The sequence below is a fragment of the Thermobia domestica genome, chromosome 14 (assembly GCF_964235325.1).
Source record: "Thermobia domestica chromosome 14, izTheDome1.hap1.1, whole genome shotgun sequence".
Taxonomy (NCBI): Eukaryota; Metazoa; Arthropoda; class Insecta; order Zygentoma; family Lepismatidae; genus Thermobia; species Thermobia domestica.
The window spans coordinates 178,632,441-178,651,563 of record NC_137467.1 but is presented as its reverse complement, the minus strand read 5'-3'; positions in this window follow the sequence as shown (position 1 = coordinate 178,651,563).

Sequence of the window (19,123 nt, the reverse complement as noted above, 5' to 3'; positions counted from 1 at the left end):
TCTTGCTAAACTCTACAGAATTACAGTATACATTTCTCCTAAAAAGGGTAATAATTGACCAGGAAAAAATGACTTCTCACGAAAGAGGGTAATAATTTCCCGGGCAAATAGTACCCTCTTGCTAAACTTTATAGAAATACACTATACATTTTTCTTAAGAAGGGTAATAATTGACCAGGAAAAAATGACTTCTCACGAAAGAGGGTAATAATTTCCCGGGCAAATAGTACCCTCTTGCTAGACTTTTTACAATTACACTATACATTTCTCTTAAGAAGGGTAATATTTGACCAGAAAAAAATGACTTCTCACGAAAGAGGGTAATAATATCCTGGGCAAATTGTACCCTATAGCTATACTCGCTTGAACTACACAGTAAATTTCTCCTAAAGAGGGTAATAATTGACCAGGAAAAAATGACTTCTCACGAAAGAGGGTAATAATATCCCGGGCAAATAGTACCCTCTTGCTAAACTCTACACAATTACAGTATACATTTCTCCTAAGAAGGGTAATAATTGACCAGGAAAATATGACTTCTCACGAAAGACCGTAATAATTTCCCGGGCAAATTGTACCCTATAGCTAAACTCGCTTGAAATACACAGTAAATTTCTCCTAAAGAGGGTAATAATTGACCAGGAAAAAATGACTTCTCACGAAACAGGGTAATAATTTCCCGGGCAAATAATACCCTCTTGCGAAACTTTATAGAATTACACTATACATTTCTCTTAAGAAGGGTAATAATTGCCCAGGAAAAAATGACTTCTCACGAAAGAGGGTAATAATTTCCCGGGCAAATTGTACCCTATAGCTTAACTCGCTTGAAATACACAGTAAATTTCTCCTAAAGAGGGTAATAATTGACCAGGGAAAAATGACTTTTCACGAAAGAGGGTAATAATATCCCGGGCAAATAGTACCCTCTTGCTAAACTCTACAGAATTACAGTATACATTTCTCCTAAAAAGGGTAATAATTGACCAGGAAAAAATGACTTCTCACGAAAGAGGGTAATAATATCCCGGGCAAATAGTACCCTCTTGCTAAACTCTGCAGAATTACAGTATACATTTCTCCTAAAAAGGGTAATAATTGACCAGGAAAAAATGACTTCTCACGAAAGAGGGTAATAATATCCCGGGCAAATAGTACCCTCTTGCTAAACTCTACACAATTACAGTATACATTTCTCCTAAAAAGGGTAATAATTGACCAGGAAAAAATGACTTCTCACGAAAGAGGGTAATAATATCCCGGGCAAATAGTACCCTCTTGCTAAACTCTACAGAATTACAGTATACATTTCTCCTAAAAAGGGTAATAATTGACCAGGAAAAAATGACTTCTCACGAAAGAGGGTAATAATTTCCCGGGCAAATAGTACCCTCTTGCTAAACTTTATAGAATTACACTATACATTTCTGTTAAGAAGGGTAATAATTGACCAGGAAAAAATGACTTCTCACGAAAGAGGGTAATAATATCCCGGGCAAATTGTACCCTATAGCTAAACTCGCTTGAACTACACAGTAAATTTCTCCTAAAGAGGGTAAAAATTGACCAGGAAAAAATGACATCTCACGAAAGAGGGTAATAATTTCCCGGGCAAATAGTGCCCTCTTGCTAAAATTTATAGAAATACACTATACATTTTTCTTAAGAAGGGTAATAATTAACCAGGAAAAAATGACTTCTCACGAAAGAGAGTAATAATTTCCCGGGCAAATTGTACACTGTAGCTAAACTCGCTTGAACTACACAGTAAATTTCTCCTAGAGAGGGTAATAATTGACCAGGAAAAAATGACTTCTCACGAAAGAGGGTAATAATATCCCGGGCAAATAGTACCCTCTTGCTAAACTCTACACAATCACAATATACATTTCTCCTAAAAAGGGTAATAATTGACCAGGAAAAAATGACTTCTCACGAAAGAGGGTAATAATATCCCGGGCAAATAGTACCCTCTTGCTAAACTCTACAGAATTACAGTATACATTTCTCCTAAAAAGGGTAATAATTGACCAGGAAAAAATGACTTCTCACGAAAGAGGGTAATAATTTCCCTGGCAAATAGTACCCTCTTGCTAAACTTTATAGAATTACTCTATACATTTCTCTTAAGAAGGGTAATAATTGACCAGGAAAAAATGACTTCTCACGAAAGAGGGTAATAATATCCCGGGCAAATTGTACCCTATAGCTAAACTCGCTTGAACTACACAGTAAATTTCTCCTAAAGAGGGTAAAAATTGACCAGGAAAAAATGACATCTCACGAAAGAGGGTAATAATTTCCCGGGCAAATAGTGCCCTCTTGCTAAAATTTATAGAAATACACTATACATTTTTCTTAAGAAGGGTAATAATTAACCAGGAAAAAATGACTTCCCACGAAAGAGGGTAATAATTTCCCGGGCAAATTGTACACTGTAGCTAAACTCGCTTGAACTACACAGTAAATTTCTCCTAGAGATTGTAATAATTGACCAGGAAAAAATGACTTCTCACGAAAGAGGGTAATAATATCCCGGGCAAATAGTACCCTCTTGCTAAACTCTACAGAATTACAGTATACATTTCTCCTAAAAAGGGTAATAATTGACCAGGAAAAAATGACTTCTCACGAAAGAGGGTAATAATTTCCCTGGCAAATAGTACCCTCTTGCTAAACTTTATAGAAATACACTATACATTTTTCTTAAGAAGGGTAATAATTGACCAGGAAAAAATGACTTCTCACGAAAGAGGGTAATAATTTCCCGGGCAAATAGTACCCTCTTGCTAAACTTTATACAATTACACTATACATTTCTCTTAAGGAGGGTAATATTTGACCAGAAAAAAATGACTTCTCACGAAAGAGGGTAATAATATCCCGGGCAAATTGTACCCTATAGCTAAACTCGCTTGAACTACACAGTAAATTTCTCCTAAAGAGGGTAATAATTGACCAGGAAAAAATGACTTCTCACGAAAGAGGGTAACAATATCCCGGGCAAATACTACCCTCTTGCTAAGCTCTACAGAATTACACTATACATTTCTCCTAAAAAGGGTAATAATTGACCAGGAAAAAATGACTTCTCACGAAAGAGGGTAATAATTTCCCGGGCAAATAGTACCCTCTTGCTAAACTTTATAGAATTACACTATACATTTCTCTTAAGAAGGGTAATAATTGACCAGGAAAAAATGACTTCTCACGAAAGAGGGTAATAATTTCCCGGGCAAATTGTACCCTATATCTAAACTCGCTTGAAATACACAGTAAATTTCTCCTAAAGAGGGTAATAATTGACAAGGAAAAAATGACTTTTCACGAAAGAGGGTAATAATATCCCGGGCAAATAGTACCCTCTTGCTAAACTCTACAGAATTACAGTATACATTTCTCCTAAAAAGGGTAATAATTGACCAGGAAAAAATGACTTCTCACGAAAGAGGGTAATAATATCCCGGGCAAATAGTACCCTCTTGCTAAACTCTGCAGAATTACAGTATACATTTCTCCTAAAAAGGGTAATAATTGACCAGGAAAAAATGACTTCTCACGAAAGAGGGTAATAATATCCCGGGCAAATAGTACCCTCTTGCTAAACTCTACACAATTACAGTATACATTTCTCCTAAAAAGGGTAATAATTGACCAGGAAAAAATGACTTCTCACGAAAGAGGGTAATAATATCCCGGGCAAATAGTACCCTCTTGCTAAACTCTACAGAATTACAGTATACATTTCTCCTAAAAATGGTAATAATTGACCAGGAAAAAATGACTTCTCACGAAAGAGGGTAATAATTTCCCAGGCAAATAGTACCCTCTTGCTAAACTTTATAGAATTACACTATACATTTCTCCTAAGAAGGGTAATAATTGACAAGGAAAAAATGACTTCTCACGAAAGAGGGTAATAATTTCCCGGGCAAATTGCACCCTATAGCTAAACTCGCTTGAACTACACAGTAAATTTCTCCTAGATAGGGTAATAATTGACCAGGAAAAAATGTCTTCTCACGATAGAGGGTAATAATATCCCGGGCAAATAGTACCCTCTTGCTAAAATCTATAGAATTACAGTATACATTTCTCCTAAGGAGGGTAATAATTGACAAAGAAAAATGACTTCTCACGAAAGAGGGTAATAATTTCCCGGGCAAATTGTACCCTATAGCTAAACTCGCTTGAAATACACAGTAAATTTCTCCTAAAGAGGGTAATAATTGACCAGAAAAAAATGACTTTTCACGAAAGAGGGTAATAATATCCCGGGCAAATAGTACCCTCTTGCTAAACTCTACAGAATTACAGTATACATTTCTCCTAAAAAGGGTAATAATTGACCAGGAAAAAATGACTTCTCACGAAAGAGGGTAATAATATCCCGGGCAAATAGTACCCTCTTGCTAAACTCTACACAATTACAGTATACATTTCTCCTAAGAAGGGTAATAATTGACCAGGAAAATATGACTTCTCACGAAAGAGGGTAATAATTTCCCGGGCAAATTGTACCCTATAGCTAAACTCGCTTGAAATACACAGTAAATTTCTCCTAAAGAGGGTAATAATTGACCAGGAAAAAATGACTTCTCACGAAAGATGGTAACAATATCCCGGGCAAATAGTACCCTCTTGCTAAACTCTACAGAATTACACTATACATTTCTCCTAAAAAGGGTAATAATTGACCAGGAAAAAATGACTTCTCACGAAAGAGGGTAATAATTTCCCGGGCAAATAGTACCCTCTTGCTAAACTTTATAGAAATATACTATACATTTTTCTTAAGAAGGGTAATAATTGACCAGGAAAAAATGACTTCTCACGAAAGAGGGTAATGATTTCCCGGGCAAATAGTACCCTCTTGCTAAACTTTATACAATTACACTATACATTTCTCTTAAGAAGGGTAATATTTGACCAGAAAAAAATGACTTCTCACGAAAGAGGGTAATAATATCCCGGGCAAATTGTACCCTATAGCTAAACTCGCTTGAACTACACAGTAAATTTCTCCTAAAGAGGGTAATAATTGACCAGGAAAAAATGACTTCTCACGAAAGAGGGTAACAATATCCCGGGCAAATAGTACCCTCTTGCTAAACTCTACAGAATTACACTATACATTTCTCCTAAAAAAGGTAATAATTGACCAGGAAAAAATGACTTCTCACGAAAGAGGGTAATAATTTCCCGGGCAAATAGTACCCTCTTGCTAAACTTTATAGAATTACACTATACATTTCTCTTAAGAAGGGTAATAATTGACCAGGAAAAAATGACTTCTCACGAAAGAAGATAATAATTTCCCGGGCAAATTGTACCCTATAGCTAAACTCGCTTGAACTATACAGTAAATTTCTCCTAAAGAGGGTAATAATTGACCAGGAAAAAATGACTTCTCACGAAAGAGGGTAATAATATCCCGGGCAAATAGTACCCTCTTGCTAAACTCTATAGAATTACAGTATACATATCTCCTAAGAAAGGTAATAATTGACCAGGAAAAAAATGACTTCTCACGAAAGAGGGTAATAATTTCCCGGGCAAATTGCACCCTATAGCTAAACTCGCTTGAACTACACAGTAAATTTCTCCTAAAGAGGGTAATAATTGACCAGGAAAAAATGACTTCTCACGAAAGAGGGTAATAATTTCCCGGGCAAATTGTACCCTATAGTAAAACTCGCTTGAACTACACAGTAAATTTCTCCTAAAGGGGGGAATAATTGACCAGGAAAAAATGACTTCTCACGAAAGAGGGTAATAATATCCCGGGCAAATAATACCCTCTTTCTAAACTCTACAGAATTACAGTATACATTTCTCCTAAAAAGGGTAATAATTGACCAGGAAAAAATGACTTCTCACGAAAGAGGGTAATAATTTCCCGGGCAAATAGTACCCTCTTGCTAAACTTTATAGAATTACACTATACATTTTTCTTAAGAAGGGTAATAATTGACCAGTAAAAAATGACTTCTCACGAAAGAGGGTAATAATTTCCCGGGCAAATTGTACACTATAGCTAAACTCGCTTGAACTACACAGTAAATTTCTCCTAGAGAGGGTAATAACTGACCAGGAAAAAATGACTTCTCACGAAAGAGGGTAATAATTTCCCGGGCAAATAGTACCCTCTTGCTAAACTTTATAGAATTACACTATACATTTCTCTTAAGAAGGGTAATAATTGACCAGGAAAAACTGACTTCTCACGAAAGAGGGTAATAATTTCCCGGGAAATTGTACCCTATAGCTAAACTCGCTTGAACTACACAGTAAATTTCTCCTAAAGAGGGTAATAATTGACCAGGAAAAAATGACTTCTCACGAAAGAGGGTAATAATATCCCGGGCAAATAGTACCCTCTTGCTAAACTCTACAGAATTACACTATACATTTCTCCTAAAAATTGTAATAATTGACCAGGAAAAAATGACTTCTCACGAAAGAGGGTAATAATTTCCCCGGCAAATAGTACCCTCTTGCTAAACTTTATAGAATTACACTATACATTTCTCTTAAGAATAGTAATAATTGACCAGGAAAAAATGACTTCTCACGAAAGAGGGTAATAATTTCCCGGGCAAATTGTACCCTATAGCTAAACTCGCTTGAACTACACAGTAAGTTTCTCCTAAAGAGGGTAATAATTGACCAGGAAAAAATGACTTCTCACGAAAGAGGGTAATAATATCCCGGGCAAATAGTACCCTCTTGCTAAACTCTATAGAATTACAGTATACATATCTCCTAAGAAGGGTAATAATTGACCCGGAAAAAATGACTTCTCACGAAAGAGGGTAATAATTTCCCGGGCAAATTGCACCCTATAGCTAAACTCGCTTGAACTACACAGTAAATTTCTCCTAAAGAGGGTAATAATTGACCAGGAAAAAATGACTTCTCACGAAAGATGGTAATAATATCCCGGGCAAATAGTACCCTCTTGCTAAACTCTACAGAATTACACTATACATTTCTCCTAAAAATTGTAATAATTGACCAGGAAAAAATGACTTCTCACGAAAGAGGGTAATAATTTCCCCGGCAAATAGTACCCTCTTGCTAAACTTTATAGAATTACACTATACATTTCTCTTAAGAATAGTAATAATTGACCAGGAAAAAGTGACTTCTCACGAAAGAGGGTAATAATTTCCTGGGCAAATTGTACCCTATAGCTAAACTCGCTTGAACTACACAGTAAATTTCTCCTAAAGAGGGTAATAATTGACCAGGAAAAAATGACTTCTCACGAAAGAGGGTAATAATATCCCGGGCAAATAGTACCCTCTTGCTAAACTCTATAGAATTACAGTATACATATCTCCTAAGAAGGGTAATAATTGACCCGGAAAAAATGACTTCTCACGAAAGAGGGTAATAATTTCCCGGGCAAATTGCACCCTATAGCTAAACTCGCTTGAACTACACAGTAAATTTCTCCTAAAGAGGGTAATAATTGACCAGGAAAAAATGATTTCTCACGAAAGAGGGTAATAATTTCCCGGGCAAATTGTACCCTATAGCAAAACTCGCTTGAACTACACAGTAAATTTCTCCTAAAGGGGGTAATAATTGACCAGGAAAAAATGACTTCTCACGAAAGAGGGTAATAATGTCCCGGGCAAATAATACCCTCTTGCTAAACTCTACAGAATTTCAGTATACATTTCTCCTAAAAAGGGTAATAATTGACCAGGAGAAAATGACTTCTCACGAAAGAGGGTAATAATTTCCCGGGCAAATAGTACCCTCTTGCTAAACTTTATAGAAATACACTATACATTTTTCTTAAGAAGGGTAATAATTGACCAGGAAAAAATGACTTCTCACGAAAGAGGGTAATAATTTCCCGGGCAAATTGTATACTATAGCTAAACTCGCTTGAACTACACAGTAAATTTCTCCTAGAGAGGGTAATAATTGACCAGGAAAAAATGACTTCTCAAGAAAGAGGGTAATAATTTCAAGGGCAAATAGTATCCTCTTGCTAAACTTTATAGAATAACACTATACATTTCTCTTAAGAAATGTAATAATTGACCAGGAAAAAATGACTTCTCACGAAAGAGGGTAATAATTTCCCGGGCAAATTGTACCCTATAGCTAAACTCGCTTGAACTACACAGTAAATTTCTCCTAAAGAGGGTAATAATTGACCAGGAAAAAATGACTTCTCACGAAAGAGGGTAATAATATCCCGGGCAAATAGTACCCTCTTGCTAAACTCTATATTATTACAGTATACATATGTCCTAGGAAGGGTAATAATTGACCAGGAAAAAATGACTTCTCACGAAAGAGGGTAATAATTTCCCGGGCAAATTGCACCCTATAGCTAAACTCGCTTGAACTACACAGTAAATTTCTCCTAAAGAGGGTAATAATTGACCAGGAAAAAATGACTTCTCACGAAAGAGGGTAATAATTTCCCGGGCAAATTGTACCCTATAGCAAAACTCGCTTGAACTACACAGTAAATTTCTCCTAAAGGGGGTAATAATTGACCAGGAAAAAATGACTTCTCACGAAAGAGGGTAATAATATCCCGGGCAAATAATACCCTCTTGCTAAACTCTACAGAATTACAGTATACATTTCTCCTAAAAAGGGTAATAATTGACCAGGAAAAAATGACTTCTCACGAAAGAGGGTAATAATTTCCCGGGCAAATAGTACCCTCTTGCTAAACTTTATAGAAATACACTATACATTTTTCTTAAGAAGGGTAATAATTGACCAGGAAAAAATGACTTCTCACGAAAGAGGGTAATAATTTCCCGGGGAAATTGTACACTATAGCTAAACTCGCTTGAACTACACAGTAAATTTCTCCTAGAGAGGGTAATAATTGACCAGGAAAAAATGACTTCTCACGAAAGAGGGTAATAATATCCCGGGCAAATAGTACCCTCTTGCTAAACTCTACAGAATTACAGTATACATTTCTCCTAAAAAGGGTAATAATTGACCAGGAAAAAATGACTTCTCACGAAAGAGGGTAATAATTTCCCGGGCAAATAGTACCCTCTTGCTAAACTTTATAGAATTACACTATACATTTCTCTTAAGAAGGGTAATAATTGACCAGGAAAAAATGACTTCTCACGAAAGAGGGTAATAATTTCCCGGGCAAATTGTACCCTATAGCTAAACTCGCTTGAACTACACAGTAAATTTTTTCCTAAAGAGGGTAATAATTGACAAGGAAAAAATGACTTCTCACGAAAGAGGGTAATAATATTCCGGGCAAATAGTACCCTCTTGCTAAACTCTACAGAATTACACTATACATTTCTCCTAAAAAGGGTAATAATTGACCAGGAAAAAATGACTTCTCACGAAAGAGGGTAATAATATCCCGGGCAAATAGTACCCTCTTGCTAAACTCTACAGAATTACAGTATACATTTCTCCTAAAAAGGGTAATAATTGACCAGGAAAAAATGACTTCTCACGAAAGAGGGTAATAAAATCCCGGGCAAATAGTACCCTCTTGCTAAACTCTACACAATTACAGTATACATTTCTCCTAAAAAGGGTAATAATTGACCAGGAAAAAATGACTTCTCACGAAAGAGGGTAATAATATCCCGGGCAAATAGTACCCTCTTGCTAAACTCTACAGAATTACAGTATACATTTCTCCTAAAAAGGGTAATAATTGACCAGGAAAAAATGACTTCTCACGAAAGAGGGTAATAATTTCCCGGGCAAATAGTACCCTCTTGCTAAACTTTATAGAATTACACTATACATTTCTCTTAAGAAGGGTAATAATTGACCAGGAAAAAATGACTTCTCACGAAAGAGGGTAATAATATCCCGGGCAAATTGTACCCTATAGCTAAACTCGCTTGAACTACACAGTAAATTTCTCCTAAAGAGGGTAAAAATTGAGCAGGAAAAAATGACTTCTCACGAAAGAGGGTAATAATTTCCCGGACAAATAGTACCCTCTTGCTAAACTTTATAGAATTACAGTATACATTTCTCTTAAGAAGGGTAATAATTGACCAGGAAAAAATGGCTTCTCACGAAAGAGGGTAATAATTTCCCGGGCAAATTGTACCCTATAGCTAAACTCGCTTAAACTACACAGTAAATTTCTCCTAAAGTGGGTAAAAATTGATCAGGAAGAAATGAATTCTCACGAAAGAGGGTAATAATTTCCCGGGCAAATAGTACCCTCTTGCTAAACTTTATAGAATTACAGTATACATTTCTCTTAAGAAGGGTAATAATTGACCAGGAAAAAATGACTTCTCAAGAAAGAGGGTAATAATTTCCCGGGCAAATTGTACCCTATAGCTAAACTCGCTTGAACTACACAGTAAATTTCTCCTAAAGAGGGTAATAATTGACCAGGAAAAAATGACTTCTCACGAAAGAGGGTAATAATTTCCCGGGCAAATAGTACCCTCTTGCTAAACTTTATAGAATTAAAGTATACATTTCTCTTAAGAAGGGTAATAATTGACCAGGAAAAAATGACTTCTCACGAAAGAGGGTAATAATTTCCCGGGCAAATTGTACCCTATAGCTAAACTCGCTTGAACTACACAGTAAATTTCTCCTAAAAAGGGTAATAATTGAGCAGGAAAAAATGACTTCTCACGAAAGAGGGTAATAATATCCCGGGCAAATAGTACCCTCTTGCTAAACTCTACAGAATTACAGTATACATTTCTCCTAAAAAGGGTAATAATTGACCAGGAAAAAATGACTTCTCACGAAAGAGGGTAATAATATCCCGGGCAAATAGTACCCTCTTGCTAAACTCAGCAGAATTACAGTATACATTTCTCCTAAAAAGGGTAATAATTGACCAGGAAAAAATGACTTCTCACGAAAGAGGGTAATAATTTCCCGGGCAAATTGTACCCTATAACTAAATTCGCTTGAACTACACAGTAAATTTCTCCTAAAGAGGGTAATAATTGACCAGGAAAAAATGACTTATCACGAAAGAGGATAATAATATCCCGGGGAAATAGTACCCTCTTGCTAAACTCTATAGAATTACAGTATACATATCTCCTAAGAAGGGTAATAATTGACCAGGAAAAAATGACTTCTCACGAAAGAGGGTAATAATTTCCCGGGCAAATTGCACCCTATAGCTAAACTCGCTTGAACTACACAGTAAATTTCTCCTAAAGAGGGTAATAATTGACCAGGAAAAAATGACTTATCACGAAAGAGGGTAATAATATCCCGGGGAAATAGTACCCTCTTGCTAAACTCTATAGAATTACAGTATACATATCTCCTAAGAAGGGTAATAATTGACCAGGAAAAAATGACTTCTCACGAAAGAGGGTAATAATTTCCCGGGCAAATTGCACCCTATAGCTAAACTCGCTTGAACTACACAGTAAATTTCTCCTAAGGAGGGTAATAATTGACCAGGAAAAAATGAGTTCTCACGAAAGAGGGTAATAATTTCCCGGGCAAATTGTACCCTATAGCAAAACTCGCTTGAACTACACAGTAAATTTCCCCTAAAGGGGGTAATAATTGACCAGGAAAAAATGACTTCTCACGAAAGAGGGTAATAATATCCCGGGCAAATAATACCCTCTTGCTAAACTCTACAGAATTACAGTATACATTTCTCCTAAAAAGGGTAATAATTGACCAGGAAAAAATGACTTCTCACGAAAGAGGGTAATAATTTCCCGGGCAAATAGTACCCTCTTGCTAAACTTTATAGAAATACACTATACATTTTTCTTAAGAAGGGTAATAATTGACCAGGAAAAAATGACTTCTCACGAAAGAGGGTAATAATTTCCCGGGCAAATTGTACACTATAGCTAAACTCGCTTGAACTACACAGTAAATTTCTCCTAGAGAGGGTAATAATTGACCAGGAAAAAATGACTTCTCACGAAAGAGGGTAATAATATCCCGGGCAAATAGTACCCTCTTGCTAAACTCTACAGAATTACAGTATACATTTCTCCTAAAAAGGGTAATAATTGACCAGGAAAAAATGACTTCTCACGAAAGAGGTTAATAATTTCCCGGACAAATGGTACCCTCTTCCTAAACTTTATAGAATTACACTATACATTTCTCTTAAGAAGGGTAATAATTGACCAGGAAAAAATGACTTCTCACGAAAGAGGGTAATAATTTCCCGGGCAAATTGTACCCTATAGCTAAACTCGCTTGAACTACACAGTAAATTTTTTTCTAAAGAGGGTAATAATTGACCAGGAAAAAATGACTTCTCACGAAAGAGGGTAATAATATCCCGGGCAAATAGTACCCTCTTGCTAAACTCTACAGAATTACACTATACATTTCTCCTAAAAAGGGTAATAATTGACCAGGAAAAAATGACTTCTCACGAAAGAGAGTAATAATATCTCGGGAAAATAGTACCCTCTTGCTAAACTCTACAGAATTACAGTATACATTTCTCCTAAAAAGGGTAATAATTGACCAGGACAAAATGACTTCTCACGAAAGAGGGTAATAATATCCCGGGCAAATAGTACCCTCTTGCTAAACTCTACACAATTACAGTATACATTTCTCCTAAAAAGGGTAATAATTGACCAGGAAAAAATGACTTCTCACGAAAGAGGGTAATAATATACTGGGCAAATAGTACCCTCTTGCTAAACTCTACAGAATTACAGTATACATTTCTCCTAAAAAGGGTAATAATTGACCAGGAAAAAATGACTTCTCACGAAAGAGGGTAATAATTTCCCGGGCAAATAGTACCCTCTTGCTAAACTTTATAGAATTACACTATACATTTCTCTTAAGAAGGGTAATAATTGACCAGGAAAAAATGACTTCTCACGAAAGAGGGTAATAATATCCCGGGCAAATTGTACCCTATAGCTAAACTCGCTTGAACTACACAGTAAATTTCTCCTAAAGAGGGTAAAAATTGACCAGGAAAAAATTACTTCTCACGAAAGAGGGTAATAATTTCCCGGGCAAATAGTACCCTCTTGCTAAACTTTATAGAATTACAGTATACATTTCTCTTAAGAAGGGTAATAATTGACCAGGAAAAAATGACTTCTCACGAAAGAGGGTAATAATTTCCCGGGCAAATTGTACCCTATAGCTAAACTCGCTTTAACTACACAGTAAATTTCTCCTAAAGAGGGTAATAATTGACCAGGAAAAAATGACTTCTCACGAAAGAGGGTAATAATTTCCCGGGCAAATATTACCCTCTTGCTAAACTTTATACAATTACACTATACATTTCTCTTAAGAAGGGTAATAATTGACCAGGAAAAAATGACTTCTCATGAAAGAGGGTAATAATTTCCCGGGCAAATTGTACCCTATAGCTAAACTCGCTTGAACTACACAGTAAATTTTTTCCTAAAGAGGGTAATAATTGACCAGGAAAAAATGACTTCTCACGAAAGAGGGTAATAATATCCCGGGCAAATAGTACCCTCTTGCTAAACTCTACAGAATTACACTATACATTTCTCCTAAAAAGGGTAATAGTTGACCAGGAAAAAATGACTTCTCACGAAAGAGGGTAATAATATCCCGGGCAAATAGTACCCTCTTGCTAAACTCTACAGAATTACAGTATACATTTCTCCTAAAAAGGGTAATAATTGACCAGGAAAAAATGACTTCTCACGAAAGAGGGTAATAATATCCCGGGCAAATAGTACCCTCTTGCTAAACTCTACACAATTACAGTATACATTTCTCCTAAAAAGGGTAATAATTGACCAGGAAAAAATGACTTCTCACGAAAGAGAGTAATAATATCCCGGGCAAATTGTACCCTCTTGCTAAACTCTACAGAATTACAGTATACATTTCTCCTAAAAAGGGTAATAATGGACCAGGAAAAAATGACTTCTCACGAAAGAGGGTAATAATTTCCCGGGCAAATAGTACCCTCTTGCTAAACTTTATAGATTTACAGTAGACGTTTCTCTTAAGAAGGGTAATAATTGACCGGGAAAAAATGACTTCTCACGAAAGAGAGTAATAATTTCCCGGGCAAATTGTACCCTATAGCTAAACTCGCTTGAACTACAAAGTAAATTTCTCCTAAAGAGGGTAATAATTGACCCGGAAAAAATGACTTCTCACGAAAGAGGGTAATAATTTCCCGGGCAAATTGTACCCTAAAGCTAAACTCGCTTGAAGTACACAGTAAATTTCTCCTAAAGAGGGTAATAATTGACCAGGAAAAAATGATTTCTCACGAAAGAGGCTAATAATTTCCCGGGCAAATAGTACTCTCTTGCTAAACTTTACAGAATTACAGTATACATATCTCCTAAAAAGGGTAATAATTGACCAGGAAAAAATGACTTCTCACGAAAGAGGGTAATAATATCACGGGCAAATTGTACCCTATAGCTAAACTCGCTTGAAATACACAGTAAATTTCTCCTAAAGAGGGTAATAATTGACCAGGAAAAAATGACTTCTCACGAAAGAGGGTAATAATTTCCCGGGCAAATAGTACCCTCTTGCTAAACTTTATAGAATTACAGTATACATTTCTCCTAAAAAGGGTAATAATTGACCAGGAAAAAATGACTTCTCACGAAAGAGGGTAGTAATTTCCCGGGCAAATTTTACCCTACATCTAAACTCGCTTGAACTACACATTAAATTTCTCCTAAAGAGGGTAATAATTGACCAGGAAAAAATGACTTCTCACGAAAGAGGGTAATAATATCCCGGGCAAATAGTACCCTCTTGCTAAACTCTACAGAATAACAGTATACATTTCTCCTAAAAAGGGTAATAATTGACCAGGAAAAAATGACTTCTCACGAAAGAGGGTAATAATATCCCGGGCAAATAGTACCCTCTTATTAAACTCTACAGAATTACAGTATACATTTCTCTTAAGAAGGATAATAATTGACCAGGAAAAAATGACTTCTCACGAAAGAGGGTAATAATTTCCCGGGCAATTTGTACCCTATAGCTAAACTCGCTTGAAATACACAGTAAATTTCTCCTAAAGAGGGTAATAATTGACCAGGAAAAAATGACTTCTCACGAAAGAGGGTAATAATTTCCCGGGCAAATAGTACCCTCTTGCTAAACTTTATAGAATTACAGTATACATTTCCCTTAAGAAGGGTAATAATTTACCAGGAAAAAATGACTTCTCACGAAAGAGAGTAATAATTTCCCGGGCAAATTGTACCCTATAGCTAAACTCGCTTGAAATACACAGTAAATTTCTCCTAAAGAGGGTAATAATTGACCAGGAAAAAATGACTTCTCACGAAACAGGGTAATAATATCCCGGGCAAATTGTTCCTGCTATCTAAACTCTGTTCAACCACATAGCATACTACATTTTTCCAAAGGTTGGTAATAATTAAGCAAAAAAATTATTTAGCAAGAAGGTGTTAATGATAATTGTTATTTTTATGTATTCTTTATTTTAGGCATATGCTGGGACTAATGAGGTTTTTTTTTTCAATTTTTTATTTAGGCTTAGATGTGGTTCTTCCAGTTTTTTCGATGTTAATCTTATTATTTTAACTTCCGATAATTTTTCCTTTCCTTCAAATCATGGGTCAGTCATGTCCTTTTTCTTCGTATTCCTCACTTCCTCTCTATCTTTCCTTCCTATCAGTGTGAAGAAGGCAGTTTCTTCGCAAGGTGTGTCCAATCCAGTTCGCATTTTTAGGAAGGAAGGTCCCTAGATGTGTCTTCTTCTATCCCTTTCAAAACTTGGTCATTTGTTGTCCTCTCGTCCATTTTATCTGCTCAATCTTCCTCCAACACCGCTTTTCGAAGCTCTTTAAATATTTCTTCTCTAACTTCCGTAATGTCCAAGTCTCTGAGCCATACAGTCCAATGCTCCATATATATAGCACTTGACCAACTTCTTTTTAAATCCAATATTGAGCCTGCTAGTTAAGATTGATCTTTTCTTTTTGAATGCTTCTTTGGCTATTGCAATTCTTGACCTGAGTTCTTTGGTGTAGTAAGTGTCTCTCGTCAAAATACTTCCCAGATGCTTGAAATTGTCTACCTCCTCAAGTTCTCCTTGTTGTACACTGATCCGTAAGCCGTGTTTCCACGGGATTTTCTCATGACTTTCGACTTTTCGATGTTAATTTCCATTCCATACAATTTTCCAGAGTCAACTATTTTGTCAATCTTCTCCTGTATTCCTCCTTTGGTGTTAGCTATTATCACCGTATCATCTGCATACCTGATCTTGTGACTGATCGTCCTCCAATCTTGAAATCTCCAATTCCCATTAATGCTTCTTTCTTTAAACTCTATGTAAATATTCAATAATTGGGGTGACAAACTACATCCTTGTGTGACCCCTCTTTCAATCTTCATACTGTTTCTTTCTCTTTCATTCAAGCGCAGCTTCATTCGTTGTCGTGTGTACAGGTTTTGAATGAGTCGTCGATTTCTCCAGTTGACTGCGCTTTCTTTAAGTATTTTCAGAAGCTTTCAGGCAGTCGAAGAATCACAAACAAACTTCTTTCTTTACATCAAGCATTCTTTGGGGTAACAATATCCCTGATAAATTGTACCGACTAGCTGAATTTCATTAAACTGTTTATATTAGTTCTATATATATGTGTGTAAATTTTGAAAAGGCTTCACAAAATAAGTTGTAATAATATTCCTTGAAAATTTTACACCTTGGTAAATTTAATCAAACTGTGTAGTAAATGACTCTAGAATTAGGTAGATTTTGACCAAAAAATGGAATCTCAGGAAATAGCTGTAAAAATTTCACTAAAAGTTTAGTATATTTTTCGAAGTGAGAGTAAATATTGACAAAGGGAAATGACTTCACAATATAAGAGGTTACTATACCTGGTACAAATTGTACATCAAATAGATTCTAAATAAGTAGTTTGTAAATTTTTGTGAAGGTGCGGTATATAACAAAAGATTATACTTAACATTAAAAAGTTTTTCCTTTCCCATGAAAATTGTACTGTAGATCTTAATTTGATTAAGATATCTATAAAGTACATTGTTTTGAATTCGTATAGTTTTTTTCTTATAATTTCTTCCCACGAGGTGTGTTAGCAATGCAAAAAGTATACCATCTCAACGTGCCATTGTAAGAAGTTAATGCATTTCTAAATGTGTGTGTGAAAGTTGATTGTGTATTAATTTATGAAGTTGTCTGTACCACATAACTACGAGGGTGGGCTGATAAGTTCTCGGCCCGACCCAGAAGGACTTGAACTGCAGGCATGAAAGTTTGAGGCTATTCAACATAGTCCCCTCGAAGGTAAAAACACTTGACACTTCGATTCTGCAACTTTTCCAACCCCTCAAAAAAAAAAAATAAAATAAAAATAAAACAAGATTTCTCAAGTTCTGCAAAAAACTGTTCCACAGCTGTAATCACCCCTTCATCACTGTGAAATTTCTGTCCTTTCACTGTTCTTTTGAGTTTCGGAAAAAGATAATAATCAGAAGAAGCCAGATCTGGCGAGTAAGGTGGGTGGTCAATGCACTGTACCCCTAGGTCCCTCAGAATATCCATTGTTCAGCTAGCCTTGTGGAAGGAAGCATTGTCCTGAAAAAACAAAACACCTCGTGTCAACTTTCAGGGGTCTTTTCATTAATAGCGTCCTTTACCTTAGCCAGCAGACTGCAGTAATAATCTGCAGTTATGATTTGGCCCATTGGAAGGTAGTCTGAGAGCAAAGCATCATCCTTATTTCAGAATATTGAGGCAAGCACGTTTCCTGCGGACTTTTGTGCTTTTGAATATATTCGGCCTTGGAGATCCTGAGTGGTGCCACTCGCATGACTCCTCTTCGGCTTTCGTATCAAAGTGATGAAACCACATTTCATCCTGGGTCACAAGCTGATTCAAAAAATCGTCCTTGGAGTTTCCAAATGCAGTAAAATCACATGCCGCAACTTGCACGGGATATTATTACAATCTTTCGTCAGAAGTAATTTTTAACTAGTCAATTATTACCCTCCTTAGGTGAAATTTACTGTTTAGTTCAATGGAGTTTAGCTATAAAGTATAATTTGAATCAGATTTTATTATCCCATTTAGTGCGAAATCATTTTTTCCTGGTCAATTATTACCAACTTTAGCGGAAATTTACTGTGTAGTTTAATGGAGTTTAGCAATAGCGTACAATTTGCCCGGGATATTATTACCCTCTTTCGTGAGAAGTCATTTTTTCCTGGTCAATTATTACCCTCTTTCGGAGAAATTTACTGTGTAGTTCAAGCGAGTTTAGCTATAGGGTACAATTTGCCCGGAAAATCATTACCCTCTTTCGTGAGAAGTCATTTTTTCCTGGTCAATTATTACCCTATTTAGGAGAAATTTACTGTGTAGTTCAAGCGAGTTTAGCTATAGGGTACAATTTGCCCGGGAAATTATTACCCTCTTTCGAGAGAAGTCATTTTTTCCTGGTCAATTATTATCCTTTTTAGGAGAAATGTATACCGTAATTCTATAGAGTTTAGCAAGAGGGTACTATTTGCCCGGGATATTATTACCCTCTATCGTGAGAAATCATTTTTTCCTGGTCAATTATTACCCTCTTTAGGAGAAATTTACTGTGTAGTTTAAGCGAGTTTAGGTATAGGGTAAAATTTGCCCGGGAAATTATTACTCTCTTTCGTGAGAAGTCATTTTTTCCTGGTCAATTATTACCCTTCTTAAGAGAAATGTATACTGTAATTCTATAAAGTTTAGCAAGAGGGTACTATTTGCCCGGGAAATTATTACCCTTTTTCGTGAGAAGTCATTTTTTCCTGGGTAATTATTACCCTCTTTAGGAGAAATTTACTGTGTAGTTCAAGCGAGTTTAGCCATAGGGTAAAATTTGCACGGGATATTATTACCCTCTTTCGTGAGAAGTCATTTTTTCCTGGTCAATTATTACCCTTTTTAGGAGAAATGTATACTGTAATTCTGTAGAGTTTAGCAAGAGGGTACTATTTGCCCGGGATATTATTACCCTCTTTCGTGAGAAGTCATTTTTTCCTGGTCAATTATTACCCTTTTTAGGAGAAATGTATACTGTTATTCTGTACAGTTTAGCAAGAGGGTACTATTTGCCCGGGATATTATTACCCTCTTTCGTGAGAAGTCATTTTTTCCTGG